Here is a 27,640-nt window from a genome sequence, read left to right on the forward strand (position 1 = left end):
TTTGTCTTTTTCTTCTTAAATCGTGCTTTTAAAATTTACCTTTTGCCTTTTACTCCACACACCTAGAAAGAAAACTGTGGTCATATTTATGCACTCATGAATATTTTGGTTCCCTCCAGCTATGTACTATACTAGTACTATTAAAAGCAAATAAATTCAAAATATCATTGTGCTAAATTTCAGAAGGTTTGCAAGTTAGGTGTAAACTAAGGTTGTGATGTGTTTTTGCACCTGATCAAAAACAAGACAAACAGAACAGAAACACATTTCTTTCTCTTTCACTAAGGATGCTTCCACCATTGTGCTACTGAGAGTTTATGTAAATGACTTTTACCAGAATTTAGAAACCACAATAAGTGGCTTATTAATAATAAGTGCGGAATCAGGACTCAGAGTTAGAAACTGGAAGGCATTAAAATGCATGTGCCTAATGCCCCCAGAACCTGGAAGGCAGAGTCCAGCACTGGCCTCAGCTGTCTTGCGTGCTCAGCTCTCTGGGCCAAGTGTCCATACTCACTCTACTTACATCTGGATGGAGTTTGTAGAAAATGGTCAGAACAGCCCCCTACTCCCTTTAGCAGTAAAAGAACTGTTTGTGCATTTGGGAAGAGTAGTAAGCTCTTTTTTACATCTGATTCTTATGTAGAAGGTCAATCCCTGACCAATTCAGATGTCTATTATGTTTTTAAAATCTATAAATGAAGATCAAGAACATGAGCCAAATCATACACCAAAAGAGAGACATGTTGCATACTATGAAACACACAGTCCCACTGGATAGGATATTATTAGAGCACAGCATCCAGATGGTGTTTTCTTGACTCTTAATAATTTCCTGGCAAAAAAAGTTCTCCTGCTTTTTTTCTATTTACACAACTTAGCAGTTGCATAGTCTGTAGACACATCTGTCTCCAAGAGCACATGGAAACTTATGCATGCGAGGGATACCATTATTTTTTCAACCCCCATCACTAATAAAATCTAAAAGGCTAACCCAATTACAGAAAAGAAAAGGAGGAAGGCTATGTTCATTAACAAATAGTTGCAATAAGGCTTTTCTCAGAGCTACTTATTCTACAAATGAAAACCTATCTCAGAGAAATAATTTATGATTATATAAGCCAAGTCTCCTTGTGAGAAGTCTAAAAAAATACTTGCATTCCTGCACAGAGTAGACATTCACAAATCCACAGAAATGACGAAGAAAGAAGTGGGTAGGTTTAGGATGAACTCCAGCATTGCACTTCTTTCATTACAAAGAATTTGTCCACTTTTTTAAAAATTATCAATCCTAATAAATATTCTCAGAATTTGGCAAATTAATTTATATTACTGTGAGGAAATTTTTCTGCATACCCCTTTTTTTAAAAAAAAATAAGGATATCACTGCAAACTCTGTGATTATATAATTTTAAAAATGGAAGATACAATCAACTGAAAATATATTAATGATCTTAGTAAATTGGCACAATATAAATCAACATATAGACATCAAGGATTTACCTACAAGAAACATATACATGCATAATAATTTGTATAATCTATTGATATGTCAATAATAAGCATGCAGAAAAGACCATGGAAACAAACTGTTTTCAACAGGCTTCAGGCAGTGTCATGGTACTGGGAAGAAGTTTAGCTGAAGTTTAGCTGGCTTCCAAGGCAACCAGGACTCAGGGGCCAGGAGTCTCAAAAGATAGAGCTCAGAGCAGTGAGCCTGATGCTCACTCTGCTCTGCTTCATGAGGTCCCTACGGAGGGTCAGACAATTGCTGAGGGGACCAAAAACTGAAGCGCTGAGAGCATCTTGGTATCTGTTGTCAGATTTGGAAAGGCAAATTGCTCCCCAAGAACTGCAAAGACTGTGAGTGTTAAAAGGAGCGTTGAGAATAACTGCAAGAAAGAAATAGCCGGGTGGCTATTTATATTTATGCTTCTCTATTATGTTTGTATTTATAGCAGTGGCACACACCTGCAATCCTCGAGATCCCAGGGGCTGCAGCAGGAGGAACACAGGTTCAAAGCTAGCCTGAGCAACTGAACAAGATGCTGTCTCAAAATAAAACATAAAAAGGGCTGGGGATGTGGCTCGGTGGTGGTTAAGCTCTCCTGAGCTCAATCCCTGGAATCAAAAACAAAAAGGAAAAAAAAAAAAAACTAGACATCATTTTGGAAGGGCATAGTGTAAAAAACAAACAAATAATCTATAAACAAAATAAATTAATATAGTTTTGAGATATATTTGAAAGCCATTGAAAGAGAAAGGATTCCTAACAATTAGACAAAGAAGATTATCAGTCAGAAGATAAAAGTAAAGAAATGGACAAGAATGCAGCATAAAAATAAAAAGGCATGAAAGTCTTCATCTAAAATATAAAGAGTAATGTGCTGTTAAGATATGAAAGATAGACTGAGAATGTACAAGGTAGGTCTAACACACATGGCAGATTGCAATTTACAGAATGACGGTGAATAGGAGACAGACAAAATTTTAAAAGATTTTAAAATAGCTGAAAATCCCCAGATTTAGAATTATATCAGCCAACAAGCAGATATGTTGTGGTACATACAAAATTCAATATAAAGCAAGAAAAATTTAAAGAAATCCCAGAGAAAAATCAGCCTGCTCATGAAAGGAATGGCAGATAATAGATGTTACTAGACAATTATTTTCAAAATGCTAAAGAAAAATAAGAGTGAAGATAAATTGATATTTAAAAGTCAGGATAGAGAAACATTTTCAAAAATGTAAAAATGAAGGACTTCGTTATCCCAGTCTTCAGAAAAAGGAGTACTAAGAATGTATTCTTCAGAAAGAGGAAATGAAGAGGCAGAGTGCAGTGTGTGGCAAGATGTCAGAAAGGTTTCAACTCCAACACTGGAGTCAGCTGGGCTGTGCAACTAAGAGAAAATTACTCCACCCCTCTGAGCCTTAGTTTGTGCATCAGTTAAATGAAAACGTAAATAATAAGATCAACAAGTCAGAATTTGCAAAACACTGGCACATCAAGTTAAATAAATGATGGCAAAAAAATAGATAAATGTTAAATTTAAAGTAAAATGCTAAGATAACTATTTTAAGTCCTTAAAAATGCAAATTTATGCTATGGTATAAATATAATGTTGGGCAATAATATGGTGCAAACCTGAGAGGAAGTTTAATTAACATATTCTAAGATCATTGTGTGCTTCTTATACCTGGGAAAGGAGGAAATACAGACAGCACCATTTACACTGCAGGAGAGGGGGGTGCTGTGGGACCAGCAGCCAAGGGTACCCGGGAACCTTCCAGCAGTACAAATCCCCAGGCCCCACTACACTACCAGATCCCTGGGGCTGGGTCCCAGAGTCCCCTTAACAACCCCAAGGTGACTCCAGAGAGCAGCCAAGTCTGAGCGGATCTGGAAGAGAAAAGAGCCGGAAGGAGAGGGGGAAGGCAGGCAGGGTGGGGGACATGGAAATGGAACCTTCCAGAGAAACCCAAGTAGTAAGAACTCTGGCCTGCTCTCCACGAGATCTCCAGTTGTCCTTACAATCTAATTGTGTACTTGTCACAAGATAAATGCACAATCAAGTACGGACCCAAAGTGACAGAAGGGGAGGGCATGGGCAGGGAGAAGGAGATGGCAGGCTGCTCCTGTGGCCGGTCCTTCCCAGGCTTTCCCTCTGGGTGCTGACCCCTGCTAACGTGCCCTGGTCAGTGGGAACTGGTGAAGCTCTGTCCTGGCTCTTACCCTCTTTGCCCTGGGACTGGACAGGAAGCCATCCCCTCCGCCTGCCCTCAGGGGGGGAAAGCCTGGGGCGGGGTGCCCAACACCCAGGATGGTCGGCAGCAAGACGGGAGCCTTCCACGTAGAAATCCTCTTGAGTCTGCTGGGCTGGGTCTTGGATTCTCAGTGAAATCCAAGTAAAAGACGATTGATTCAGAAAATACACAAAAGCTAGCCAAAGAAAGCCGATACAACAAGATTTTTAAAGTTAAAACCATATTAGAAATTCAGATGGACAATCTTCAGCCCTTGACAAAATCATAGTTCATAAAATTGAAAACGTATGTTGATAACTTTATGTGGAGAAACTGGTCCCACCCATGAAGGAAATGACAACACTACCAACCTCATGGGATTTTCACCTGTCTCTTATAATTCCGGAATTAGGTCTGGAGTTCTGCTGGACCTAAGATACAAATTAATCAGTTTTTCATTTTGCTTGAGGCTGGATTGCTGGGTGACCTCTGATCTTCATGTGCTACATGCGCGATCTGGCAGTTAATGTCAACCTTGGGACCTCGCGGATATCGTGTGGACAGTTGGGAGACTTTCTCACAGGGTTGTGTGTGTGTCACAGGGGGGTGGGACGTGGACGTGAGTCAGCACATGTGATGCGAATTTCTTAAGCAGACAGTAAGCATCCCCGACATGCTATGACTTTATTGTTTGGAATGAGGACAGCAATCACCGCGACCATGACTACTGCTATTATCATATTATAGTAGAAGCTCATTTCATTCCACAACAACACGGAGAAGAAAGAAGTCAAGGATTGTTTATTTTCTAATCATCCTGATCTAATAAAAGGGGCCCTTCTGCTTTCTCAGCTTTGCTCTTAGATCTGCCACGAGTGTTTCTGTATCCCTCCATCACCTTCATAATCAGACCTAAGTCTTTTCCTAGTTTCTTTTTCTCCAGTGTTCTGTAATATGGCCCAAGGTGATAGGAAAAGACTCCATACTTTATTCTTTACATATATATCCTTCCCTTTCCAACAAGGAAAATGCTCATTGGCAACTGTTCTTCCAGTGATTCATGCCTCTCGACCTTCCTGGCCGAGACTTAGGGCAGCTGCAACAGCGCAACAGCGAGGGACCTCCGTGACTTATAGTGGAAAAATTTTGGCATTTGTGCACTGAAGCTGAGGAGCATACTCTATTGCCTATTAATGACAGAGACATGTACTCATCTACCCCTGATGTTTCCATGACTTGAGTTGCAAAGTGAATGGAGAGAGCCGATTTAGAAAATCTGAAGAGGTGAGGAAGCCACTTCAACACCATCGAAGTCAATGCTGCCCTTCATACATGTGGGTGGCCATGGATACCAGAGACCAAGTGCTGCTAAGCACTGTCAGAGAAGCTGGAAGTCCAAGACCAAGGCAGGGAAGACCCTGTGTCTCCCAGGGCCCGTTCCGTGGTTCACTGAAGGCTGACTTCTCACTGTGCTCAGATGATGGAAGGGGCAAGGGATCTCTCTGGAGTCTTTTGTATAAGGACACTAACACCACCATGAGGGCCTACCTACTGAGGAGATCACCTGGAAGGACCCCACCTCCTGGAACCATCACAGGGAGATTCGGTTTTCACGTATGAACTTGAGAGGTCTACAGCACACACACAGGCACTTGATTCAGGAGCAAAAGAAACCAAAGGTATCTCCTAAATGAGAAACTGAAATTCACCACCTTGTAACCTCTGGCAGCCACCCTTCTCTCTGATTCTATAAGACAAACTGTTTAAGATTCTGAATATGAGTGGGATTATACGCTATCTATCTTTCTGTGCCTGGTTTATTTCACTTACATAAGGACCTCCAAATTCCTCCACACTGTTGCAAATGCCAGAACTTCCCTCTATTCTAGGGTTGAATAGTATTTCACTGTGTGTTCACCATATTTTTTATCTATTCATCTATTCATGGAGTAGTTGGGGAGAAGGTCGAGGTGTTCAAACTAGGATACAAATTACAATTAAATAGAAGGAACACATTTGATAACTGTTATATAAGATAGTTGTATTTAATAATATATTGTATTCTTGAAAAATGCTGAGCCAATATAAAGTGTTTAGTTATTCCACGAAGTATACATACTCCAACATCATGTACGTTCAAATAAACACAAACTTATTTGTCAATTTAAAAAATAAATACAGAAACAAAAGAATTTGAAATCCAGAAAGCATAACTAGCTCAGAAGTACTTGTGAGGAACAGTGGCGCCCCCTTTGCCTCATACTGGGTAATAACAATTCAACATTCCTTCAGATCCTCTCACTGAAAATAATGGTTGGGATACTTGTTTTACATTTTAGACTTCTTATCAGAGACTTTCAGAACTTGATTCATGATTATCTCATCCTGTTTGCTTTTCCTAAGTTGATTTTATACTAAAATATAACTTCAGTTTACTAAATTAATTTTTAAAGCTGAATAAAAGCAGATGCAATATGAAGAAGGAATAGAATGTTTACATAAAAGATGCAACATGCACAGTCCTTTAAACACATTTTGCAGATGTTTTCTCACTTGTCTGTTGATCAGAGACCTGAGTAGAACCACTTGTGCACACTCTACGAAGCTGTACTTTGAGGCTTAGCACAGAAACAAGTAGTAGTCATGAGGAAACTGCCAACACATTTTCCATCTTGGTTCTTCTACCTAAACCTGAAACATAATCTCCCCGTCAATGTTTTGATTCAGAATTCCAGGAGTTGGATCTTTATTTCTTCCATCTCTCCTTTCTCCCTTCTTCTGTAGTTGAATCTGGACTTCACACTCCACTCATGGTGTACAGTTACTGAGACAGTTTTAGAAGATTTCCTGCTGTGGTTTATGTTCTCTTTACCACCATTCTTGCTAAAGAATACTTTCTTTGAAAAGTTTTTTTCTCCTACTCTAACTATACTCTCAGTAGTTTAACAGAATGTGCTCCAAATTCTAGGTCCTTTCCCTTCTGTTAATTGTGGTTCTTTATCTAAAGAATTTTGTTGTTAAATGGATATTGCCTATCAACAAAATAAAATGTTTGAACAGGGCTTTACACTGATCCATTTTAACAATCAACCAAATTTGCATGAGTGTGCAGTAATAGATTTCCAATGAGACTTTTTTATAGCCAGTTTGAAAATCTGTACTTTAGAAAAAAGATCAACTATAAATAAGCTAAATGGTAATGATTTGAAGATTAATTTTTTGTCCTGTTGCCAACTCTGCAATGATGTTTAGTCATCCTGAGCTTCCTGCTATAAAGCTCATCTTCCAGCCAAGTTCAAAGAGGTACTTTCATAGAAGTACTTACTACGGGCAAATGAATGGATTTGTCCAATGTCAGTGGGAGGCATGCAGTCTTCAAGGTGACATTTATTCATGTTAGATTCAAAGTCAGTGAGAAAGATCAAAGGATAACTTCTCTGAACCAAACCTAAGCCATTCAGAAATTATTTCATGCCACCTCCTTGGAATGGTATTTTAGCTCTCGGGTCCCTTGAAAGATAGTGCAGCTGTTAACAAAGCAAAAAGGTGCAAGGCCACTGTTACAGGCAGATTCAGCTGGACAGTGTTGTCAACCTTGGGGATATACTTACCAACTGGAATGGGTCTGACTCATCCCTTTGATCCTAGGAAAATCCCCAAATGATAGTACACTCTGAAAGTAACGTTGCAAGAACTCCAACCTGCACGTTCTGCTTTGCTCTAGGGTCATGACTTGTATAGGTTTATTTTAGGAGCTTCCAAGAGAAATTAGAAATGACAAGTCAGTTGAGTACCCAAAATCCCTTCAGCTAAAATCCACCTGGAATATAAAGACAGGCCTCAACAAAAAACAATAATTAAATGGCTGCTGATTGGTGATGCTGGCCCAAACATATTATGGAGCAATACTAGTTGGGAAAAAAAATTAACTATGAATTTTGGGAAAAGAAGAGTTCTAAGAACTGGAGAACATTACTTCCAATTAACCTAAGGAATATCACAAATGTTTTGTATCAACTATAGTAGAAATTTTAATAAAATAATACCTTAGTATGGGACAATAATTTCCAATTCATTTTTGTTTGGTAAACCCCTTTTATTCTTATGTATACTTTCTTAAATCTCTTTGTAATTTAAAAAATATATAATAATTTAATAAATATTTGTATAGCATATTTTAAGGAAATATTTTAAGCAAGATTTTTTTTTTAATCAGAATGTGACCAAAGAGTGTGGAATCTAAACAGGGAAGGGTTAGCACTTACTGGGTCTGGTGTTTTCGCTCAGGGCCTTCCTTAAGCTGAGCCCTGTCAAATTGCTATTTCCTGCTTAGCTAATCATGGCTTCCTGTTCACTTTCTGGTCTTAAAATCCAAAACTGTCAAGTTTGGAGCTGTATTCCAATTTGTAGCCCTTTTACTCTTCTTACCATGGGCCTGGGAGGCAGGGTCAGAATCCATGATCATCCCTGCCCCACAACTCCGTAGAAAAGTGCTTGGACCACCTGCCCTCCACTGGCTCCAGGCCAGGGCTTTCTGTAGCGGGGTCTCCTAGTCAGCTCTTGCCCACCATGCAGCTCTCCTGGCTCCAGAGCATCCACTGAGCACACCACGGGCCAGTAGCCTGCCCTCAACGCTCTGTTTACACACACATCCGTCTTATGGCTCTCTTTAGAAAATTTGTAGAATTTCATCATATTTTGTGCCTAATATTTTCATGAGACAGCTTCCAAACTCAAGAGGAAAAGAATCCCATTATGCTCTGTTAATTAAATTTCTCTGATACTTAATATCTGAAAATGCACATAACACATTTCATAATTCCCTAGTTTAAAGGGTGATTGGGCAACAAACAAATTTTTAAGTAAAATATTATGTGATGTCTGGATTAGGTCATTTGTGCAATACTGAAATTCAAAATATGCCAATGCATCAAAAATGTATACAAATTAATTTCAGGGTCTAATGTTTGATATATATTCTTACAGTTCTTTAACTTAAAAATAGTGGGTTTATTTTTATAATTTCTGTATCTTATTTTAAAATCACTACTAAGAAATATTTTTTCAGACCTATCATAAGTCCTTTACTATAAATATATGTTCTCTTCATTCCCAATGAATAGAAAATTAATCTGGACATTAAATTTATTACCTGTTCTCATGTTGATACTAGAGTTTGAAAATCCATCTTTATGAGCTCTATAATATTTATGATCATATAAATAGGAGGTGTAAATCTTAATGACCACCTTGAAGCAAATTATCAGATTGATTGTAATTCTATGTTCTTCATTAATTATTCATGTTTCAGCATTTGAGCTTTCTTATTTTATAGATATAAGACTAAAATGTAAGAATTCCACATTGTGTCATGGTCAAAACCAGCAGAGGTGTAACGAGAAGTAAACACTCATGGTATTCTTCCAGGTATCACTGTGGGGAATTCTCACCCCTTGCGCACTTGGAGTATATTTAAAGGGAACACATACAGAAAATATTTTTTCAATTTTTTATTCACTCAAACAATATTCATGGACTGTCTTCAAAGTACCAGATACCTACGCCCAAGAGAAAATGCCATGTGACCATGTTCCTAAGAAAAGCAACTAGGATCCAGCTGATCAAGTCATCTGTACAAAGGATCACACTGTCCTTGCCTTGTCCATTCAGATTTTTGCTAAAAGCAGAATGCATTCACAGGAGTAAATAAACCGTGTCTCACCCAGTCCCCACATGCAGACTCTGGGCCATACATGGCTGTCTCTACGGCAAGCCCAGGTGTGGCTCTTCTTGATCTAGAAACCAATGATCCACACTTCCAGCAGTAATGGATGAGGCATGATAAACCTGCTGTGAGTCCCCTCCCCAGGTGAAATAGGGTCTGTCACAAATCCAGTAGTAATAGCGCTACCTTTGGCTATGTGACACCCAGGAACTCACTCTCAGGAAGCTCCCTTCTACACCTGTTTTGACCACTGAGGTGAGCAGGGGAGCGTGGACTTCCTTAAGCAGCTGAGAACCCTCTCAGACCACCCCTTGCCCTAGAAGTTCAAGAGTAGGTTACAGGCTCCAAAATCATTGACTTTATTTTTGGACCACTTCTAGATTTTTTTCTGATGGTGTCAGTCTTTTAAAACTTGGTAGTTTGGTCATCGATTTGATTTTGCTTGGCTCCACGAACCAGTAGTGACACCCACAGCTCTTTTCCAAAAACACTTCTCTTGGACTCTTGGCCTTCTGCTGTGGACCTGGTGGGCCTTGATCCCCAGGTTTCAGTGCTCGAACAACCCCCTGGTCTCTTCTCCCTGAGTCATTTCTCCAACTAAACAGAGACACTGGGCATCACGTACAAGGAACTTACCCTGGAACGCCCTCAGCCAGGTGGAGGTCTGTCGGCACACTCACAGGCTTACCTTATCATTGTGCTGTCACTGAGCAGGGGTTGGGAAGCTTGCCTTTCACAGCTTGGAAAGGCTCCAGGGTTTTAGATCTTCTCTATTTCCTTTTAATTCTACGTGTGGACTGACCAATTCTTTTTCTTAATACCTTGACAAGTACGGCCTGTGGCACTTAACACGCACTGCTAATGTGATGGGATTCTATTCCAATTCCTTTTCCTCATTCATATTATTTTACATCGCATTTCCCAAGCTATTACAGGTGACATTTTTATCCAGACATTTCACTGTCGCATAATACGGATGAGCATCTTTCCAGCATCTATTTGCAGTTTCTAATCTCTTGCTGAGGGATTGCCAAGAGAATGACACATATTTAAAGATGTGTGTGTGTGTGTGTGTGTGTGTGTGTGTGTGTGTGTGTGTGTTAGTATCACCTCTCTTATTTGTTTTTCTTTCATCGTTTTTTAATCGAACAAGAAATATTGGACATTTAGCCATAGAAAAAAATCCCCAAATGTCAGTGCTTATCCTAATCCTGTGGCTCTGCCGAACAGCAACGTCAGGCATCCAGACTGAGGCAAGCACCAATTTGTAATCTGCTGTGATGTTACCACATTGCTGGTGTTTTGCACATAGTAGGACTCAAAAAAATATATTGACTTTATTGGATGATATGAGATGGAAGGTACGGAATGACAGAAGTCAAAGATGGCCCCAAGGTTTGTAAGTCTGATTAAGAAATAGCTGCCTGACCAACGTCAAGGGGAGGAGATCCATCCACAGGCAGAGCTGGGATCCGAGATCAAGAAACTGTCAGTGACTCAGCATGAGACAGGCCCCTTTCTGCAATAATGAGGAAACACCTCAGTGGCCTGGGGACACCTGCCCACCCGCAGGCTCCACCTCCATCCACAGGAGCCCCCAGGAAGACCCCACCACCACCATGTGTCCCTCCCTGCCATTGTCCCTGTGTCCTCCTGTTATCAGTCTAAGGACCTCAAGACTGACTTCAGCACACTCTTTATTCCTATCCTTGTCTGTCACAGTGAGAGGCTTATGCTCCTTGGCCTCTGAATGGAATGGAATCTCCAAGGGGCTCTGTGCAAGTTGTCAAAGACCCCTCCCCACACTCTGCACAAATCCTGGCACCCTCATATCATGCTGCTAAACTCACCAACAACCAAAATTATCAAACAAAACTCCGGATCTCACTTCCCCTGCAGCTATTGTGCCAGGTAGCTCTCTTCTTCCCTTTAAAAGAGCAAACAAGTCACTTCGATATGTGGTTGATGCTTACCTTTATTCACCAGCTCCTGTCTCTGTCCTCTTCTTTCTGATTTCTCTTGCACCTTCTCAGTCTTTCATTCCACCAGTCTATTAAACACTTTCCTCATAAGGTAACTGTTGCCTTCCATGTTGAAAAATCTTACCATTTGGCAGCCTCATCTCACTTGGGTTTTGCTAGCCTTTAAAGCAGTTGCTCACTCTCTGATTTCTAAATCATTTTTTTTTGTCTTTCTCCCAGCTTATTTCAGATGTTTGGTTTTTTCTTCCTTAAAGGACTAGTCCTCTGCACTTCCTTCCCTGTTTATATCCCTGATCTCTACTTTGTGGGAGCGTCCCAGGTCCTGGTCCTTAAATGTCCTTCTAACCCACCAAGTCAAACTGCTTGGTGATCTCAGCTGGTTACGCAGCTTTAAACGGAATCTGTACACTTGACTCCCAAACTTATAAATCCAATCTGAATTTCTCCATTGAACACCCAGTTCAGCCAACTGCCTACTCGTCTATCCACTTTAGCCACTAAGAAGCATCTAAAACTGATTTCCAAACCTGGACTCCAAGTCCTCTAAATCTTCTGCATCACCTGGCTAAATGACAAATTCCTCCAGCCACTCGGAAATAAATAAATCGATAAATAAAGTGCAAACATCCTTTATTCAATTTTAATTTCTCTCTTTCTCTTACACCCCACTTGCAAATCCTGTTGATTCTTCTGAGCACATCCTTAGTCTATGGGGTTCTCCATCCCACTCCATTGTTATGTTGATCCAAGCCACTGTGGACCCCTGCCTGTCATTCATTTCCATTACTTTCACTTGATCTTTTTTACTTCTTTTTAATAAAACTTTATTTTCTTGCTTTTTTAATGCCTCTTGAGATTCATTTGAGTCTATTCTCTCAAAGGCACGTGATAATTTCTTTCTTCTACTTCTTTCCTACATTCATTCGGCTCTGTTCTCCCAAATTTTTGACTTAAGTTGGTATTCTGCATCCTCAACTCCTGGTCTGGCTCTTTGCAATTGTTTCTGGAGAGTACTCTTATGGTTTTCTTCTGCTTCATGTTACTTAGGTGGAATGAGGTGAAATGGGAGCCATTTTTCTGAATTTATTTCAGTCTATTTGAATGTTCTCGGGTGGAATTTCCTCAGTTGTTTTCTATGGCTTTTATTTTCTTTGCTCACTGTTATAGTAGGGAGGTGTTTCATAGGCATCCACGTTTAACAGCAGCCTGTTCTGTGGTTTTACGGAGGCCCAGGGAGCCTGGTGAGGGGGTGGCTTGCCCTGGTGCTGGGGAAGGATGGGGAGGCCTTTGCGCTCCGGCCCCCTGGTGTATTCCAGGACCTAAACATTCTACTTTTTCTTCTTTTCCCTGCCACCACCACCTGCTGAAGGTGTTTCCTTCTCCCCTTTGCTTTCCCTCAGCCACTGTAAACCCACATTTCAGGCTGCCCTGCCCTTATCCCCCGTGACCCTCCCCTCCTGATCGCCTGATCCTGGCCCCACTGCCCTTCCTGGGATTTCAGGTGTCAGGTGGCTCTGCTCTGCCCTCCTGGAGGCTGCTCCAGCTGTCCCTGGGGCCCTTGCCAACGGGCTTCCTCTCACTCCCTGCACCATGTCTTGGGTGGCCTCTTCCAGGTCGCACTTCCTGTCTGGAGACTGTGCCCTTCAATGATAGCCATCAGGAAATGACCAGCTGTTGTCTTTCTTAAGCCTCCAGCAGGTCCACTTACACGCCATTTCTGAAATACGCTCCTGATTTTTTCATAGATTACATCCCGTTGAATTAGCTTGCTTGCTTGGAGGTGTTCCTATTAGAAAGGAATAGAATATCTGGTTTTTTTGTGTTTGTTTTGGTTTTTATTGTTAATGTAATAAATTACCATACACAACTGCTTACACCGACACAAATTTATTATCTTATGGTTCTAAGAGGCTTAATGGTCAATGCCCCTCTCATCAGGCAAAGGTTAAGGTTTTAACCAGTCTGCACTCCTTTCTGAAGGTTCTGGGGATGAAGCACTTCAGACCCTTTGGGGGTGTTTCCCAAATTCAGTTTCATGCTCAGCATGAGCTACCAGCAAATGTTTTTGGAATGGATCAGGCTATAGCGGGAGAGACTGTAAGAGCTCTGTGCGATTTCAGGCCGTGGGTTTACGTAACCATGTCCGTATTCCAACAACTAGCTTTCCTCCTTGCTTCCCTTCTTGCTCCCAAGCGCCTGGTGACAGTGGCATAGAACAGCACCACCCTGCTGGCCCAGGACTGAGAGGGCAGCTCTTCAGAGCGCCTCTTCTCCAGAAAGTTCCCTACTTGGTCCCTGCGTTCCTGTGCAAACCGCCAACCTGGTGCATCCAGTGTCCACTGTTACTCTGAAGAGTTTCATGGGCAGTATTCCACCTCTGTGCGTTCCCTCCTGCACAGAAATCCACTCCCTGGAGAGGCGAATTTCCAAGTTGCTGCCAACAATCCTTCTCAGCCTTGCTTTCTTGTGACGTTCACATCCTGTTCTCACCTGCACAGAATGCACCTTCACTTTCAGACCTCTTACATGTGCTAATTTCTGTTCTTTCTTATTTCCTCTCAATTGTTCTAAACTCTTGTGACGTTTACTAACCTTCATATTAAAGCATTTTGCAAAGAATTCTTGTCAGCAGAAGAACAGCACATTTGATTGTTCTGTCAATTGCTGCGATTTGTCATTTGTTACCTTGGAAGACAGGCAGGAACAATATTCCATTTGGTCATGTCTGGAAACCGATCCTCACCCCTCTAGTTCACAACAAGAGGAAAATAGCAGAATAAGGTTTTCTGTATTGATTCCAAAAATTTGATGCATCAACCTGCTGTTAAAGAAAATAAGTTACCATTATCTTCATAAAAGATGGAATACATTTAGTTGCTGACTCATTTCCTTGGCTCCCATTTGACTTTTTCTAAGATGCCACTGCCTTATCTATATGGAAAATAAAAATCTGATCTACTGTTTATTACACATGAAGTCAAAGAGAATGTGAACAAGAATTCAAGAATTCCATGTTGACACAATATATCTAATGAGGTGGTTAAAAGAACCTTGGTATGGCTGAATTTCCATGGAGAATTGTGTTTTGTAATGCCCCCTTCCCACCTAACTGAAGATCTCTTATCTAGATAAACCAGAGGTGAATACCCAAAGTCATAAGCCTCATATAAATGCAGAAGGACACAGACCACAAAGCTTGCAATTAGAGACTACTTCCCAGGTCATCTGCATTACGTTCTAGAATCTGCCTTCAACTTGGGGAAGTCACTGCAAATCTCATCTACTGCTTGTTCCATGTTTATTGATCAGCTTCCATATTCAGGCATTGTGCTAGGCTCTTAAGGACCACATCAAATAAATCTTCTACACTCTAATTTCTTTAAGCATACTAGTTGGGAAAGGCAAAAAAAAAAAAAAATAACCCAGCAATATGTAAGGACTGTAGAAAAATATGAAATGCAGAGGAACACTGTCATATCTAAACCTGGGTCTCAAGGAGTTCAGATGAGAACCAAATTTTGAAGGAGAACTACTAGGTGTGAGTGAGTTTTATGTAAGAGAGCAAATGAGGAGCCTGCCTCGGAAGGAAAATAAAGACACTTCCTCCTTAGGGAAAAAAAAAAAAAACTATTGCCCCCATCTCTCAATTGATCAGTCCTACAAATTCGTCTTCAAAAGAAAAAGCTCTTTGCTGTGGGCTAACCAGAGATACTTCCCTTGTGTCTGCTAAAACAAGAGTTTAGGTGTTCACTTGCTTCCTATGGTCAGGAAGGAGAACATGGCCCAAGTGTCCTCTTTGAACAGCTCTACAAACGTTGCATGGCAATAAGAGAATAAGCTGCATATTCTCTGAGCAATAATAGTCTATGGGGAGGTGGTGTGGCTTTACTTTGCAGCAAAGCATGCATTTAATACTGTAATAAGTAGTAAGGCAATCTTTATCACCAGATCAAAGTATATCTGCACAGACAATAAGAATTATAGTTAAGAATTACTGTTTATGATGATGACTAAGCAAGAGTATTTTACCTATGCTTTCCCGATATTAACAAGAAAAGCTGAATCCAAGGAGAAGTGCATGTGATAATTTGTTATTCCCACACCAATCAAGTCTGGCTGCATCTTGGAAAAAGCACAAAAGTACACTGTGGTCTTTTCATTTTGATATGTGATTTTTTGGCTGGTAGCATATTTTCTGTATATGTGATGAAAAAAATTCACTTTATTTTCAAATACAGGTCATTTTAGATCATTTAACTTTAATGTTGTTATCCTAAGGCCCAAATAGAGTGAAAGTAATAAAGCTTGAATCTAATCATTTAGTCTGAAGGTATTTATCAAGGGCCTACTATGTAAAGTCCTCTTTCTCACTCAAATGGATGCAGGCATACCATCCCCAGAATCCTATGGGGGGAGGTGGAAAGAAGCTGAAACCCAGAGAGGAGTCCCTGTTGGACTACAGTATTTCTAGTTTTTCTAGTTTACACTACCCCTGATCATTTTGACCTCTAATCAATATTAACCCTTTACTGCATATTTCACTATTTGATTTCATTTTTCTTCACTATTTTTCTTGCTTTTTCCCAACATTTTTAAATTTTTTTTGAAAATTATCAAATTTATTCATTTAATCCTAATCATAAAAAAAAACATTATTTGGCTTTCTGTGGTAGATAATTAAGAATTTCAACCTAGCTACAAGAAAAAGGCATCTTGCTAAAAAAGCATTTCTGTTATGAAAAGAAAAACATTCAACCTTAATAGACTACTTTAATGTCTTTATTCCACCATAAAGAAAGTTTAATTATTTTCATACCAAGTGTAGATTAAGAGGTTTGAAAGGTGAAGCATGACAAAAGGCACTAGGTCTATAGGACTTGCATTTGCATTTAATCTCAGCTCTGTTAAGAAAAAAAAAAAATTAGGGGCTTGGGATCGTAGCTCAGTAGTACAGCACTTGCCGAACATACACACAGCTCTGGAATTTATTTCCAGGACTGCAAAACAATATAAATACATATATATATACACACATATGAAAGATGAAGGATAATTCAGAAAAAAAAAACACTAGTTATATAGTCATAGGACAAAATGAATCAGCGTGCAGTAAAAGATTAAAAGACTTCAATACTCAGAGCAAATAAAAAACATAGCTGTAATTTCTTGAAAGGTGGCTTATCAAAAACAGATTAAAGAAACCAAAGCCTTGTATAATACTCAAACTAATTCAACTTATCTACACCGAGGCTATTAAATCTCATCTTCATGCAGCAATGGTTAACACATTTGAGAATCAGGTTTTGCACTGGTCTAATGGAACCAATGATAACACATCTTGAGAAGAATAGACCAAGTACTGTTTCTTCTGTTTTCTTATGTGAACTCAGAGCTATCCCCAGCTGCTATAAATGCTACTCTCTCTGTCCTGCAAATGTCTTTCTGTATCTCCCCCAGCCATCTTCCACACAAAGATGCACATTTACAAACACATGGACACACTTACCCACCCACCCCCCCACACACACACACACTTACATGTTCACTTTCCTGCATACCTGTCTTCTTGCTGCTGCCCTGCACGTCCCCATTCTGATACCTCCCACCCTGGTGAGCCTTTGCCACAGTTGCTCTTGGCACCTGGATAGGCTAGCAGCCTCCTGAGCAGCACATACCAAGCTCACCTGCCTGTCCCACCAGAGTCTATGATAAATAACCAAGAGCAGAAGCAGTGATCTTAGAGCTGCCAAACACGTGCCTTACATGTACTGAGTTCACAACCATTTATTTTTAAAAAAAAACTTTTGATGACAACTGAGCTGCCTCTTCCTCTTGTTCTTCCTCTCTGTAAAATAGTTTACAGTCCAGTCTTTATAGCGACTCTGGGCTCATTTACTTTCACTACTCTGGGCCTTTCTATTCTTGTATGCTACTGCACTGCTCACATGCTGAAGCTTTGTGATTGCTGAGACTGGCGGCAGAAGATACCCCTTCCCGCCAGGAAGCCCACAAGTGCCACTCACTCTGCAGTGGGAATCCTCACTGGCTTCCTATCCTTACAGAAACTGCATTTAGCATTTACTTGTATTTCAAAGAGCTCAGTTTCATAGAAGCCCTTTACTGTATGATGGCTTCCTTTCTCTCATTAAATCCTAGGACAAAGGAGTAGACAGAAAAGGATTGAATCATATAAATCTAGAACCTCTGGGCATGCACTAATTCACCATTTACAGGGAACATTGGCTCCAAGGTGTTTGGCATATTTAACATTCTTATTTTTACCCCAAATAGCATATTAGATATCACCATCTCCATTCATGGAGAACCGAAAACAATACAAGATAAAATAATGTAAATGAGATATTGATTGCATGTGATTTTAATTAAGAAGTTTAATAGTAGAGTCCAGAGAAAACTTCAAAATATTAAGAATTAAAAAGAATAAGCATAATAATATTATCTCCCTCATTGAAAATTCCAGGGATTTCTAGATAGACAGCATGTAAATGGATATAGCCTATAAGATTTTGGTTTGTTGTAGGAAAGTTTCCAAAACTACTACAGATTTTATAAATTAAAACTCCTATATCCAAGAATAACTATTTTTAATATTTGTTATTATTTGTTTCTGTAAAAAAAATTCTAGGTAGTCTGGCGTACCTTTCCTATAATAAAAAAGATTTTGTTTTGTTTTGTTTTTGAGGAAGACATGAGCATCAATAAGAGCACAGATATTATATTAGTGACCTTGTGGTTAGAAAAGATTATCCCTTGGGCTCCTGAAGAAATGTCCACGCAGCTCATCCCAGACCTTTGACTTCACCAGAGCAAAGAAGCTGGGCTCTGCTGGGAATCTGCCTGATCCTTAACTCAGGATAATGGAGCTCTCAACAGAAAGGGAAAGTTTGAAAACATGGGGATGATGCCTGTCATGATTAGAGTGAAAGCTGGAAGTTTTAGTTTTATTAGAATAGTACCTGTGGAGGGAAGCATTTTTTTTCTGTTTTATTGTCTAATAGTATATAACCATGGTCTTGATAAAACTAAATAAATGATAAATTTGTCCTGACATCAAATTAATACAACCTATCTTCGATGCTAAGGCAGTGTGCGCCTCAGCTCAGGAAGGAAGCCAAGTCTGTCGTGTTGAACCCAGAGGAGAGCTTTTGGTACTCAGATGTGTGGAGTCCCGAAACCTGTCACAGATAACTCTCCATGGGGAGTTTAAAATGTCAGGGCAAAGGTTGGAATGCCATCCACAGAGAGCAAGAGATTTGACAGAAATCTATATTAAACGATTCTAGTACAGACTTAGGCTGCATGGAAAAGTCAGAAACTTCTCTGGATAGGCCTCAGTGTTCTGACCTAATTTCTGTTTGGTGATATTGGAGCTTGCCCATAATATTAAACCTTTTGGCAATCTCTGCATAGTAAAGTAGCTGGGAGACCTGGTTCCAAACATGTCGCGTGCTAACCACAGATCCTACTTGGAAGGCAGGAATGACTCCAATCCTCAGCCTCCTCACACACGCAGGCCTTAGAGTGGGAGTCATTTGTTTTTATGAAGTCTGAAAGCTGTGGACACCACCAGAGTCTGTGATCCGCTGTCATTCAGAATGACCTGGACAAGGGATCTTCAACCCACACAAATCTAACTCACAGCCCGGAAAGCATTTACTTGCTTAATCTAGTCTGGCATTTTATTTCGATTACTCATGTATCTACTTTAATCTTATTGATTGCTTATTGATTGATTGATGGTCTAAGTAATTTCTCTCCAAAATCTAAAGTAGTCTGAAATCTGCTGTACAGGAAAAAAACATTGACAGACGGTTACTTGTGAATACGGTGAAGGGCTGTGATCTTAGACCTTCTGAAAATGGAAGGTCCAACATGGAAAAGGATGGTGGGATTTTTTTTTTACTTCCTGCGCATGGCTTTCGCCTGCGAGGTTCTCTTTGGTGGATTGTGGGGCAGTGGGTCCGGGAGCGTGTCCCTGTCCCTGAGCACCGCTGACTGTCCTTGTTCTCCTTTTCAGAGCTGGAGGCTGAGGAGTGGTGCAAGCACCTGTGCATGGAGTGCCTGGGGACCCGGCTTAACGACATCAGCCTCGGAGAGCCAGACCTGCTGGCGGCGGGGTGCAGCGCGAGCAGAACGGTCAGTGTCTGAGCCGGCCGGACCTCAGTAATGTGTCAGGCCAATCATATTAACCAAAAAGAAAAAAAAAGGAAACAAATCCATCAGTCCACATTACTGTGGGACTTTCCCACGATGGCATAGCAACGAGAAAATGTGAAGGTACAACCCAGGTCCCCTGGCTCCTTGTCTTTGGCGTTGTCCTTTTCTCCTATTTTCAGTAGGAAAGTACCGTGGATGAGATCTCAGAGTACCCCCAGCCTTTGAATATATAGCACCCCTACATTTCCTTCTCTGAAAGTGGGTACAGATTCAGAGCTTATGTTGACAAATGTGGTTCCTCAGGTTGTCAAGTGCTTTTAAAGTATGTGTTACTCTCAGTAGGAAAGTACTGTGGATGAGATCTCAGAGTACCCCCAGCGTCTAATTGAACAGGCATTTCTGATGCCTCTGAACAATCTATGCTGCAGGCTGTTGCTTAGCACCTCCAATGCAATTGGAGTAATGTATGTATTATTCAATGGAAAGTTTCGAATTATATTCAGGATAATTAGTAATTGATTATGAGCCCATTTTCCCCTACTTTTTAAGTAATTAACACCACTATCAGGTGATCTGGTATTGTACAAGTAGGAACTTTTCAGTGTTTGCATTTGGTGGTCAGTATTGAGAAAGTCTGAGGGTAACTGGTGAAACTTGACACTGTTTATTAAAGAGAATTTATGGGACCCTCCAGGGTGTATGAACTAGACTGCACAGGTGAAGTGCACCATGACACCTCTGATGACCATAGTCCTGTTGCTACTAATAACAATGTTGCTAATAAGCTCTGCTATTTCACAGCTCATTAGAACACTCTTTCTTTTATTTGTCACTGAAACAAGGAAGCAGGACTTTTCCTACTATTGATCATGAATATATGCAGGTGCCAGACACTGCCTCTGTCAGATAATTTTTACAAAGTCACAAAAGCATTTCTGCCAGGTTCAGTGTCACACTCCTATAATCCCAGCAGCTGGAGAGGCTGAGACAGGAAGATCAGGAGTCCAAAACCAGCCTCAGCAAAAGTGAGGGGCTAAGCAACTCAATGAGACCCTGTCTCTAAATAAAATACAAAGTAGGGCTGGTATGTGGCTCAGTGGTTGAATGCCCCTGAGTTCAATCCCCGGTACACCCACAGATGCACTCGCACACACACACACACACACACACACACACACACAAAGCATTTCTGCAGCTTTTTCTGGGTTCCTCTTTACACCTCAGCTCCTTTCGCACCTCACTCAGATTTCCACATCTGATTTATTTTCTGGAGCTGTGATAAGCACAGAACATCCATAACCATACTGCTTGAAGTGTGCTGCTCATTCACAGTTTAAGAAAAAGAAAGAGAGCAAGAGAGAGAGAGAGAGAGAGAGAGAGAGAGAGAGAGAGAGAGAAACTCTTACTGATAAAAGAATTGTCAAGTACTACATAAAGAAAATACGAAAGGGTTTGTAAATTAAGATTGAGGGAGATGCATCTCTTCCAGTGTACACTATGTGCCTTCAGTTTAAAGATTTGAAGTTGTGTATGGTTTCCATCCAAATGGAAAATGGAATCCTTTTATTATAATTCTGTTTGTAATTTGATGATAATGTTAATTTGCCTAGAATAGAAAAGGAAAATTTAAATATAGATTTAGATTTAGGATAAAACAAATATGGAATTAAATATAAGAGCTACATGAAAAGCAGAGTTTTCCTTTTATAAAGGATCACAAGTAAAAACAAAGAAAACAACAACAAAAAAAATTCCTGCCTATACTTTAGAGCAGATCTGAAATTGTAATATTGCCCAGGCCACAAAGGCTTGTGTTAAATTGTGTTTGATAAACCATGCAAAAGGGTGAATGTGCTTTTTAAAATACATTTAACAAATCCATGAATAATTACTGAGCTGGGTAAGGTATTATCGGGTTCACTTAAATGGCCTTCAGAAGGTACACAGTGCCCTATAAAGAAATTGGCAAGTTAACTCAGTATATATGCAGACACACACACACACACACACACACACACACACACACACACACACCTCTCTTCAGTGTTTGGCAACAACAGGAAACCCTTTGATGGGAGAATTGCCTTTCCCAGGGAATCACTGGCTCCCCACCTCCAGGCCAGGTGTGTAGCCAGCTCAGGGCTTGGAGGCTTCTTTTAGTTTAGGTGGATCCCTAAACCCACATAGTACCTTTCCCTAGCCCATGGAAAGCTAATTAAAACTTTTACCACTTCTCATGCATATTAGAGTAGGACAATAAAAAGAATAAAGCTCAAGATAAATCAAGACTTCTGACTCCACTGTGGCAAACTCAATCATTCTAATGTCTATATGCAGCTGGGGAAGAAGTGTACACACAGATCACACAGGTTCTTATGTTCACGCCCAGTTTTCTCACTTCCTATTCATCAGACGTCCCCTGTGCATATGCCAGCTCCAACTGAGAAGCCCCTGGAGGTGATTAACTCCCATGGGCTCTAAAACTTCATGGTCAAGACTAAGATTGGTTCTCAGCTTGCTGGACCCTCTCTTTAAGGTCTGAGGCTGCCCTTAGAACCAACGGTTATGACCATTAACTTGACTTAAAATGCTTAAGGAAGATGCTTGTTGTTTTAGCTAGCTGATTAATGTCTTTAAAAGTAGTGTCTTTCAAGACTCTTCTTTCATTGATTCTCAATCACTATTCCAGACTTTTCAAGACAAACCTTCTAAAATAAACACAATCATTAACTTCTTAATACATGTTTGAAGTCATTAATATGTACAGATTGAACTAAGTCCTTTATGAAGAATTTGTCATTATAGATTCAGGGTTTTTTTTTCTTGAGGCATTTTGGTATTAAATTATACAATTCATTCTCTGTCAGAGAAATACTTTGTTATCTTGTCAATCATGTGGTTGGATTTAATTTGAAGTTTTTCTCCTAAAAGATAAGATAAAGCACCCAGAATTGATGTGAAAATTACATTAGAGTGGCTTGTGATGACCTTGTGGTATTCTACAATCGAGGTAAAGGCGCACCGCTTGGTCTTGACCACAGCATTATTTTGACATTCAAAATTGCTACTTCTCCTCTAGTATTTTTCTGGCTGTTCAGACAGCTTGGTCTTATTTACTCTGAGGCTAGCTAAGAATAGATATTTATGCAAATAATTTTAAAGGTAAAAAATAATGTGTTTTGCTGAGATAAAAGTGGTTATTGATTAAATTCTTTGCCATAATCACCTTTATCTAAAGCTGTCAGCTGCTTTCCCATTGACTCAGATCCTACGTTATATATAAGCAAACACAAACCCTCTCTCTCTCTCTCTCTCTCTCTCTCTCTCTCTCTCTCACACACACACACACACACACACACACACACGATTCATAGACTTCAGGTAACATTGCCACAAAAAACAGTATGGAAGTAGACTTTTAAAAACTTAAATTCTTACACTTTCTTGGATCTCCAGATATTTCAGCAGCATTCAGATAACCTACACTGACCTTGGAAAACATGAATATATAGTGTAACAGTCATAGTTGTTTATCGAGGCTTCACAACCCATAATAACACTTCTGGAAAACAGATGTCGCGTATTCATCATCCATGGCAAAAGTGAATGTCGTGATCAGAGGCAGCTCATTTGCAGGAACGCCCTGCAGTGGCAGTTGGAAGGAAATATGGGGGACGTCCAGCTTGCTACCAATGCAAGATACCTCTCTGTGTCCAGAGCAAACCAGCCAAAAAGTCACCTCAGTGTTTGACATCTGGCTGATTCAGTCAGGTCTGAGAGTCTGGTTTTATCCAAGACCCAGTGGCTCTGCCAATGTGGACTAGACTCAGCATGAATTCCTACTTTCAGCCATATTTTCTCCAAACCAAAGCAATATTCTTTGTTGGTTCTAAACTCTTTACCTGGATTGTCAGAGTAACCATTTTGCCTCCGTTGAACTCAGATACCTGTAAATATCATTCACTCTTTCATTGTTCTCACATGAAATATTTTTGAGGACCTATGATATCCAAAAACTAAGCTAAGGAAATGTAGAATTGAACAAAACATGGTCATTAGCCAAGAAGCTTGCAAAACAGTGAAGGACACCAACTTCCGAGGAAGGTCTATCAATCCATGTTTTGTAAAATACTGTGTTGCCATTACCAGAAGCATGTCTTTGCTGTTCATGGACAGGGAATGGCTGGAGCTCAGTTCAGTTAAATGGGTTCTGCTGAGATGGACTCCAAGTATCTCTTATCCTCCCTACACCTACAGCTACCAAAAGCATGTCTCAAAACAATTAATAACTGATGCAAGAGAGCAAGACCAAACTTGCAACTTAACTTTATCCTCTGCATCTTTCATGTCCACTGATATTGCATTGGCCAAACAGGTCCTGTGTCCAAGCCCAAAGTCAAGAAGCACAGCAGAGCTCACCTGTGAAGCCATTAAAGAGGTAAAAATGCATCACCTAGAGGAAGAAAGAAATGAATGATTGAGGGATATAAATAGCAATGATGCTAAGCTGCTTTCTAAGCTATGATAAAATACATGTCCAAAAAAAAAGTGCCATGGTACAGTTACTATTTATTCTTATCAATGTAGATTATCCTCTTCTTTTTTAAAATTACTTTTTAATCCTCAAAATAGCTTCCTCAGACAAATCTGAAATTCTTAATGTCTACCAGTGATTAAAACTAACATTGGCAGGACCTTACTCATGGAAGATGGCCACTGGTTCATGAGAGGACAGTGGCAACAGTAACAATAAATATCCATTTAAGGGCTTTTTCCCAGTTTTTCCCATTTTTCCCAGATTTTTCCCATTTCCTCAAAAATGATATAAGGTATATGATCTTGACGCTCATACATGTTCTTTATAACAAGTGAGTTTTCAGGATTATCATTTTGTCCATAGGGAGACACAGAGCAAAACCAACTTACACAGGGAAAGAAGTGGACTGAGTTCTAAATGCTGCCCACAAGCGCTAGTATTGCCACAGCAAGTCCCAGGAAACAGCTGTGATGACAATAGCAGAGTGGCGATGGCATGCCATGGGCTGAGTCGTGTCTCCTACCCAAAGGGACATGCTGAAGTTTCAGCTCTGGGTACGCAGCATGTGGCTGTATCTGGAAAAAGGCAACCGAGTTCAAGCAGGGACATTAGCATGAGTCCTAAATCAATAAGGGGAATTTAGGACACTGACAGACAGATGTGCACAAGGAGGACACATGAGGAGACAGCCATGTGGATGGAGTGGTGATCTTCAACAGGCCCAGGACCCAATAACTTCCTGCAAACACCAGAGACTAGAAAAAATGGAACATCAGAGAGACGACCCTACTACACCTTGACTTAGACTTCTGGCTTCCCAGGCTATTAAGCGATAACTTTCCATTATTGTTTTACAGCATCTATGTTGGATACTTTGTTGCCGTGGCCCTAGGAAACAAAAACCAACCTGTATCATGGTTACAGAAAACATTAGTAGAGTTCTTGAGAAATCCTCTCACATGGTGCATATGAATATCCTGTGGAATTCAAGTTCCATGAAACAAGGAAGGCTAAGATAGCCAGTGAGCTCAAAGGGACTGTAGGCACAGCCAGCCTGGCAGGAAGAATGAAGCACAGAATCTTGAAGGAGTCATAGCTATTTTGCCCAGCTTTGTGTTGTACTATTTTCAATTTCATTAATTGATTTACACAAACTTTGAATATAATTTAGCAAGTAACCACCACTTTTCTTACTTGCTTTTCAGTGTGTATTACAATGGAATGAAAGTCAAAGCTCTGTCTGTTTTTGCCTCTACTTTTCAATAGGGGCTTCAGGGGAACCAAAGATGTTCTGTAGTGTTTCCTTACCACAGGGCCAAACCCAGATGGTCCATTTGTCTAACCATATTGGTATAAAATGACACATACTCTTAAAGGAGTATTTTGAAGCATCCAAAGATGCTGCTTAACTTGCCCTGGCAAAATCCCCTATACCAACAGGAAAAATAAAGATGCAGATTCTGAAAACATTCTTAGCAATGTGAAGGAAAGAGCTTTCCAGGGGAAAAATCATTCCAGAAGTGCTGCTTTCTCCATGCTGTGAACTACAAGGAGAAAAATGACTTCAAAAAGAGAGTCTTATAGAAAGTAAGAAGTAGACGCCTTGTCCTTCCTCTGTCCCTGGAAAGTTGAGTGGGGAGTGACATAGACTCATATCTCCTCACATAAATTAGAGGTGTCTTTATTTTTGTATTTGACTTTTTTTTTAAGTTGGACACAATATCTTTATTAATTTATCTTTATGTGGTGCTGCGGATTTAACTCAGGGCCTCATGCATGCTAAGCGAGTGCTCTACTGCTGAGCCACAACCCCAGCCCTAGAGGTGTATTTAAAAGGAGAAGGCTAGAATTGGATTTTCCCTACTGGTTTTGATGAAAGACAGGACAATTGGTAGAGGGTATTAATGGAGCCCAGCAAGATGTAAGAAGGTTCAAGACGAACTGCACTGTTGCGAGTTGAGTCTGACCTGGAGCGGGTACCCAAGCTCCTGCATGTCCCCAGGTACTACCTCAGAGCAGAAGGTGACATAGCACAGGAAAGCAGAGTGAAGGGATTTCAAAACAATACAGGTACATTAAAAGCAGGTAAGACGGCCTCCTTTCCTCTGCTGACATCTGTGACGTAATTTCAGCCAGCTTCCAATTCAGCTTATGAAAACAGGCACAAATGCTAGCAAAAAACAAAACAAAACAAAAAACAAAACCCAGTCAGTATTTCTCCAAATACCTGTGAACACCTGATGGCATACACATCAGTGAGCTAAACAAGAGAATTCCAGCCCCACTCATACCTATAAAGTAGGTATCTATCTCTGGTAGTAGGGTCCAGACACATATTTTTCAACTTCAGTAACTCTCCTCTTCACTAAAGACTGAAAACCAAGGTTAACAGACTGTCAATTACAATTAGCTTTAAAAAAAAAAAATCTAGCAGTGACTGAAAAAAATTATGCATTTCTTGAGTGGTTTCAAAGTCATTGACTTAAAATTCAACTCTCATTTCATTGTATTGACTTTTTAATACTGGAATAATATGCCTTCCTTAATTTCTTTTTATTTGTTGCTTTTTTCCCCCTAATCTGTACCACCAAATATTTGCCTATATGTTCAACTCCTTTTAGTATCGCTATAGATTGAATTTTGTCACCTTCAAAATTCAGATGTTGAAACCCTAATCTCCATCACCTCTTATGTGAAGGTACCAGGAGGCTGGACCCCAAGGGGTAGTTAGGTGAAATGAGATTCCCTGTGTGTGTCCAGTCCAATATAACTGATGTCCGCAGGGTAGGTCACACACCAGAGGAGATCTTGTGGAGACAGAAAGGAGACAGTATCTGCAAGGCAAGGAGGTAGTTCTCAAAAGAGATCAACCCTGCTGGCATCTGATCCAGGTCTTGCAGCCCCCAGAACTCTAAGAAGGACAAATGTCTGTGTTCAAGCCAGCCAGCCATGGCACTTTGCTACAGCCACCCTGGAAGAGGAATGCATATATGTCCGCATTGCATTAATTTCTGCTCTTTAAGCACCATTACTAATCACTTCACTCTAGTTACTCTATGGTAATTGCTGGCTCTTTTTCAGATCTCTTTAAGATGGATATTTAGATCATTAATTTTCAGCCTTTTAGTTTAATACATTTTGTAAAGCTGTATATTTTTCCAGTTTGAGAAAGCTTAAGATATTAATATCAAAAATATCATTTCAAGGGCTCAGATAATAAGAAATGTTAAATTTGGGGAGGAAAAAGTAGGGGAAAATTATCTAAATTTCCCATCTGCCATAAAGGAATATGCAAAACATCATCTTTGATCTTTGTTTTCAAAAATAAAATCTAATATTTCATTTACATGTCTGCCATTCACTAGATGAAAATAAGAGATAACAAAGGAAATAGCTTAGGGACCATATGAAATAAAACAGGTAATATATACAAAGCATTCAGTTAATGGTAAATTTGAAGGAATCGTTCTTTTT

At 40.1% G+C, this 27,640-nt stretch overlaps 1 pseudogene; it reads left to right on the forward strand.

The window, feature by feature from the left end:
• LOC143640417 (docking protein 6-like) overlaps window positions 1-27,640 on the forward strand; it is a 102,472-nt pseudogene that overhangs the window by 60,907 nt on the left and 13,925 nt on the right.

The sequence above is a fragment of the Callospermophilus lateralis genome, unplaced genomic scaffold (assembly GCF_048772815.1).
Source record: "Callospermophilus lateralis isolate mCalLat2 unplaced genomic scaffold, mCalLat2.hap1 Scaffold_2365, whole genome shotgun sequence".
Lineage (NCBI taxonomy): Eukaryota > Metazoa > Chordata > Mammalia > Rodentia > Sciuridae > Callospermophilus > Callospermophilus lateralis.